Raw genomic sequence first — 6925 nt, 5'->3', positions numbered from 1 at the left:
CCGCAAAAATCTAAAAGCCTTTTATAATGCAACATACTTGTCAATACATACATTGTATGCCTGCCATTAAAATAGTGTAAAGAAAAATAGTGGTATCAATTTGATCATTTCTTCTTAGAGTTCACGTACCTGCATAGCAGAGCTGTCTGTTCGATATCGGTCATGTCACACCATCACCACACCATGTGACTCATCCATCACAGGCAATTGAGAAAGCTGGAGCTGAATTGATGTCCTTGATCTGCTGATCTATTGTTTGTGCGGAGAGGCAACCCCTTTAATTTTTTGAATTATTTGGATTTCCGCGCTTTATTATCTCCCGGGCTGCAACAAAACTTGCAGCAGTAGTAGAGTTTGGAGATACAATCCACTTATTGAAACAGTTTTTTCGTTCCTCAAATGACACCTTTCCTCTCAAAAATAATTTGTTGGGAGCTAATTTTTGGTCATCCTTTTTCACAATAATAATTGATTAATAATTGAAACAATAATTTTCATAATAATACTAATACTAATAATAATAATTAAACTGCATCTCAAATCAGCAATCTAATGTGAAACTGCAGTCGATATATTGGCATACAATGTATGCATACACGTTATTTAAAACCTCTTCTTCATCTTCATCTTCTTCCGCTTATCCGGGGTCGGGTCGCGGGGGCAGCAGCTTTAGGAGGGACTCCCAGCCCTCCCTCTCCCCAGCCACTTCCTCCAGCTCATCCCGGGGGATCCCAAGGCGTTCCCAGGCCAGCCGAGAGACGTAGTCTCTCCAGCGCGTCCTGGGTCGTCCCCGGGGTCTCCTACCGGTGGGACATGCCCGGAACACCTCCCCGGGGAGGCGTCCATGAGGCATCCTGATGAGATGCCCGAGCCACCTCATCTGGCTCCTCTCAACGTGGAGGAGCAGCGGCTCTACTCCGAGTCTCTCCCGGATGACCGAGCTTCTCACCCTATCTCTAAGGGAGAGCCCCGACATCCTGCGGAGGAAACTCATTTCAGCCACTTGTATCCTGGACCTCGTTCTTTTGGTCACGACCCATAGCTCGTGACCATAGGTGAGGGTAGGAGCGTAGATCGACCGGTAAATCGAGAGCTTTGCCATTTGGCTCAGCTCTCTCTTCACCACGACGGACCGGTACAGAGTCCGCATTACTGCCGACGCTGCACCGATCCGCCTGTCGATCTCACGCTCCATCCTGCCCTCACTCGTGAACAAGACCCCAAGATACTTGAACTCCTCCACTTGGGGCAGGATCTCATCCCCGATCCGGAGAGGGCATTCCACCCTTTTCCGACTGAGGACCATGGACTCGGATTTGAAGGTGCTGACCCTCATCTCGACCGCTTCACACTCGGCTGCGAACGGCTCCAGTGAGAGCTGGAGATCACGGACTGAAGAAGCCAACAGCACCACAAAGCAGTGACGCGATGCTGAGGTCCCCAAACCGGACCCCCTCAACGCCTCGGCTGCGCCTAGAAATTCTGTCCATAAAAATTATGAACAGAATCGGTGACAAAGGGCAGCCTTGGCGGAGTCCAACCCTCACTGGGAACGAATCCGACTTACTGCCGGAAATGCGGACCAAACTCTGGCATCGGTGATACAGGGACCGAACCGCCCTTATCAATTGGCTCGGCACCCCGTACTCCCGAAGCACCCTCCAGAGAACCTCCCGAGGGACACGGTCAAACGCCTTCTCCAAGTCCACAAAGCACATGTGGACTGGTTGGGCGAACTCCCATGCACCCTCGAGGATCCTGCCGAGGGTGTAGAGCTGGTCCACTGTTCCACGGCCAGGGCGAAAGCCACACTGCTCCTCCTGAATCCGAGGTTCGACCTCCCGACGGATCCTCCTCTCCAGCACCCCTGAATAGACCTTACCAGGGAGGCTAAGGAGTGTGATTCCCCTGTAATTGGAACACACCCTCTGGTCCCCCTTCTTAAAGAGGGGAATCACCACCCCAGTCTGCCAATCCAGAGGCACCGTCCCCGATGTCCACGCAATGCTGTAGAGGCGCGTCAGCCAAGACAGCCCCACAACATCCAGAGCCTTTAAGAACTCCGGGCAGATCTCATCCACCCCCGGGGCCTTGCCACCAAGGAGTTTTTTAACTACCTCAGTGACTTCGACCTCCGAGATTGGAGAGTCCGCCTCAGAGTCCTCAGGCCCTGCTTCCACAAAGGAAGGCGTGTTGGTGGAATTGAGGAGGTCTTCGAAGTATTCCCCCCACCGACTCACGACATCCCGAGGTCAGCAGCACACCATCTCCACTGTAAACAGTGTTGACCGTTGTTAGAGATGTTCCGACTCTAACTTATTGTGCAAGAACCACACGAGACAGTATGCCCTTTTGAACACTTGCACGTGGAGAACTTGTTCGTCATTGTAGATACAACAATGTCCGAACAAATTCTGCAAGTGGAGAATTTGTTCGCTGCTGTAGACACAGCAGTGTCCGAACAAAGTCTGCCGTTGCATTCATGCAAGACAGTATTTATTGAGAGAAGAAGGGTGGGGGTGACAATTTACATGTGTGGTGGCCAAGGTGGGGGTGAAACACCTGGCCTCTGATCACATCATAGCGGGGGATGTTTTACGATGTTGAGTAGACAGAACAACTTTGATTGCGTCTTCTACAATTGGTCAATCAGTGCAAAGGATCTTAGCACTTTGTTCTACTCCTTTGTTAAGACAGGACAAGCTTAGGTTAATTATTACTGATTACATTCCAACATAATATGATCAACCTAATCTATTCAACCCTAACATATCCCTCCTGTTTATCATATGATGTTGTCAAGAAAAACAATTTAAAAAACAAAAAAAAAAAAAACAACAAAAACACAGAAACAGCGTATCATTGCAATCTACGTAGATCAATTTTAGTGAGTGAGTGAAAAACCTGCGGCAAGATGTTATAATGCAGGAAAAGTCTCACACGGTCCCTCTGCCTTAGGCGACCAGAATGTTACCAATAACAACAGTCAAGACAAAAATTGCTCATGATTGTTCAGCCGTCGGGGGCTTGGCACGCCCACTGTTGGAGGGTGAGCACAATTCTCACCCCCTCTGCAGCACTGCTTCGTCGGGGGAGAACCTGGAAGTGTCTGCCGTGTGGTTGTCGTCTTCAGTCTTCAGTGGCCAGGGTAGACTACCTGGCCACCAAGGGGGAAGAGGATTATTCTGCCTCTATTTGAATTGGGGGCGGGGACGCTGTCGATGGTGGATCTGCTTCCTTGCTGGAACCGTCGTGTTGCAGTCATCAAGTCCAGAACCATCCTCAGACAGGATCATGAGAGTCAAAGGTCACAACAGTCCTGCGTCGACGTGCAGAAGAGTTGCGTGCTGTCGTCAGCTGATGATGTTGTATCCTGTAGGTGTGGTCTGTCACCCACACTGGTGCACACACTTGTCCAGTTGGCGGGCAGCATCGGACAACCACTTGAAATGGCTCTCTCATCCTGACACTTAGCAGTGACATCCAAAGCTCCCATCCAGTGTCCTCCTGGAGAGCAGTCGTCGTTGATGCATTTGTGGGTCTTGTTTCCTTGGATGTAACATGTATAGTTCACTTCAGCTGGTCTCTCTGTGTAGGCCACTTGCGGCAACGTTCGTCCTTTAACAGTTGCGTTGACATTAATCCAAAAGAGTTTGATCACAGGTTCTTTTCTGTGAGTCCAATAAAATCCATGTGCATGATTTGGAATGGGTAAGATGGTTTTGGAAATGAGCCTCTCTTAGGTCTCATGTTTCCTTGTGGATTATGTTTTACACAAACAGGACATGCTTTACAAAAAAAATTAAGTAAGCATCTGAACCAAAGGTAGTGAATTGACCTTTTTTTTTTTTTTTTTTTTAAGTAAGCATCTGAACCAAAGGTAGTGAATTGACCTTTTTTTTTTTTTTTTTTTTAATTTATACTACCATTCACACTCTCAATCACACAACTTTCATGCAAACAGCTCGGAAAAACAGACCAAAAAAAAAGAATCTATGCCCTTCCTCAATTAAGAAAAAGAAGCTCTGTTTTTTTTTCTTAGCCTGTTCCTTCCCCTGGGGCGAGAACCCCAGCTGTTTCTTAGCTCGGACAAACCAAAGCCGTATCTCATAGCTCGGATAAACCAAACCGTAAACTTCATAGCTCGGACAAACCAAAGCCGTATCTCATAGCTCGGACAAACCAAAGCCGTATCTCATAGCTTGGACAAACCAAAGCCGTAAACTTCATAGCTCGGACAAACCAAAGCCGTATCTCATAGCTCGGACAAACCAGAGCCGTATCTCATAGCTCGGACAAACCAAAGCCGTATCTCATAGCTCGGACAAACCAAAGCCGTCTCATAGCTCGGACAAACCAGAGCCGTATCTCATAGCTCGGACAAACCAAAGCCGTATCTTTTTTTTTTTTTTTTTTTTTTTTTTTTTCTTTCAACCAGCTCAGTGGCCTAGTAGTAGAGTGTCCGCCCTGAGACTGGAAGGTTGTGGGTTCAAACCCCTGCCGGGTCATACCAAAGACTATAAAAATGGAACCCATTGCCTCCCTGCTTGGCACTCAGCATTAAGGGTTGGAATTGGGGGGTTAGATCACCAAAAATGATTCCCGAGCGCGGCGCCGCTGCTGCTCACTGCTCCCCTCTCCCCCAGGGGATGGATCAAAATCACATGGGGATGGGTTAAATGCAGAGGACAGAGCCCTTTGAGACTGCTTGTGATTTAGGGCTATATAAACTTGACTTGATTGATTGATTGATTGATTGATTGATTGATTGATTGATTTCAACCCCTTTCACAACAACACAATCACACAATTTTTAGGGCTTTAACTTACTTGTCCCCTGGTTCGTTGCACTGCCGGATTCCGTCAATCCACTGTTGTTCGACGAAGGCAGACCTTAGATGCTGGCCCAGCGAAGAATTTACTTGCCAGGTCTTTTCTTTACCAGGTCCTCCTAATGGACGCTGGCTTGTCGACAATGCAGCACGTCGTCCTCCGTCGATCAGCAGTGGGTATGTTGGATCCGGGTCACGGCACCAAAATGTTAGAGATGTTCCGACTCTAACTTATTGTGCAAGAACCACACGAGACAGTATGCCCTTTTGAACACTTGCACGTGGAGAACTTGTTCGTCATTGTAGATACAACAATGTCCGAACAAATTCTGCAAGTGGAGAATTTGTTCGCTGCTGTAGACACAGCAGTGTCCGAACAAAGTCTGCCGTTGCATTCATGCAAGACAGTATTTATTGAGAGAAGAAGGGTGGGGGTGACAATTTACATGTGTGGTGGCCAAGGTGGGGGTGAAACACCTGGCCTCTGATCACATCATAGCGGGGGATGTTTTACGATGTTGAGTAGACAGAACAACTTTGATTGCGTCTTCTACAATTGGTCAATCAGTGCAAAGGATCTTAGCACTTTGTTCTACTCCTTTGTTAAGACAGGACAAGCTTAGGTTAATTATTACTGATTACATTCCAACATAATATGATCAACCTAATCTATTCAACCCTAACAACCGTGCACTGCTTCCCCCTCCTGAGACGCCGGATGGTGGACCAGAATTTCCTCGAAGCCGTCCGGAAGTCATTCTCCATGGCCTCGCCAAACTCCTCCCACGCCCGAGTTTTTGCCTCAGCAACCGCCGAAGCCGCGTTCCGCTTGGCCATCCGGTACCTGTCAGCTGCCTCCGGAGTCCCGCAGGCCAAAAAGGCCCTATAGGACTCCTTCTTCAGCTTGACGGCATCCCTTACCGCCGGTGTCCACCAGTGGGTTCTGGGATTGCCGCCACGACAGGCACCCCTCACCGTGGGCAACTCCAGAGTGGAAGAGAGTCCAGCCCCTCTCGAGAGGGCTTGTACCAGAGCGCAAACTATGTGTGGAGGCAAGTCCGACTATGTCTAGTCTGAACCTTTCTGCCTCACACACCAGCTCGGGCTCCTTTCCAGCCAGAGAGGTGACATTCCATGTCCCTAGAGCCAGCCTCTGCAGCCGGGGATCGGACCGCCAAAGTCCCCGCCTTTGGCCGCCGCCCAGCTCACTATGCACCCGACCCCTTTGGCCTCTCCTATAGGTGGTGAGCCCATTGGAAGGGGGACCCACGTCTTCTTTCCGGGCTATGCCCGACCGGACCCCATGAGCGAAGGCCCGGCTACCAGGCGCTCGCCTTCGAGCCCCACCTCCAGGCCTGGCTCCAGAGAGGGGCCCCGGTGACCCGCGTCCGGGCGAGGGAAAACGACATCCATATATCTTTTTCATCATAAGGGGTCTTCTGAGCCGTGCTTTGTCTGGCCCCTCACCTAGGACCCTTTTGCTATGGGTGACCCTACCAGGGGCATGAAGCCCCAGACAACATGGCTCTTAGGATCATAGGGGCACGCAAACCCCTCCACCACGATAAGGTGACGACTCACGACTATTATAAGTAAATCGTAAATCTACATTCTGGCTTACATAGTTCACACCAGGAGACGCAACATCTTCACTGACTGATCCGTTGATGCACAGGAAGTCAGTTCACTCATTGACTCGTTCGCGAACGGGAAAGCCAGGATTTGTTCCCTCACTGATCCGTTCTCGCGGTGAACTGGAAATGCGAATCACTCAGTGAGTGCTTCAGTCAGTGAGTGCTTCAGTCAGTGAGTGCTTCAGTCAGTGAGTGCTTCACTCAGTAAGTGCTTCACTCAGTGAGTGCTTCACTCAGTGAGTGCTTCACTCAGTGAGTGCTTGTGAAGCAGTTCTTTTTGAATGAATCGTTCACTCACGAGCCAATAGTTTCCACCGTGCAGATCAGACTGACAACAAAAGCGATCGCTACCGAAAAGAAATATCAAGACTTCAAAGGAAGTGTCATGGTGTTGGCGATTTATGAAACGAAAAGGTCTGTCCGTCAGGACACACAACTCTGTCAGCAACTCCCTCACGA

The sequence above is a fragment of the Syngnathus leptorhynchus genome, chromosome 12, assembly GCF_054491065.1.
Source record: "Syngnathus leptorhynchus isolate UIUO chromosome 12, UIUO_Slep, whole genome shotgun sequence".
Taxonomy (NCBI): Eukaryota; Metazoa; Chordata; class Actinopteri; order Syngnathiformes; family Syngnathidae; genus Syngnathus; species Syngnathus leptorhynchus.
The sequence above is the reverse complement of the archived record's forward strand: the minus strand, read 5'-3'. Positions refer to the sequence as shown.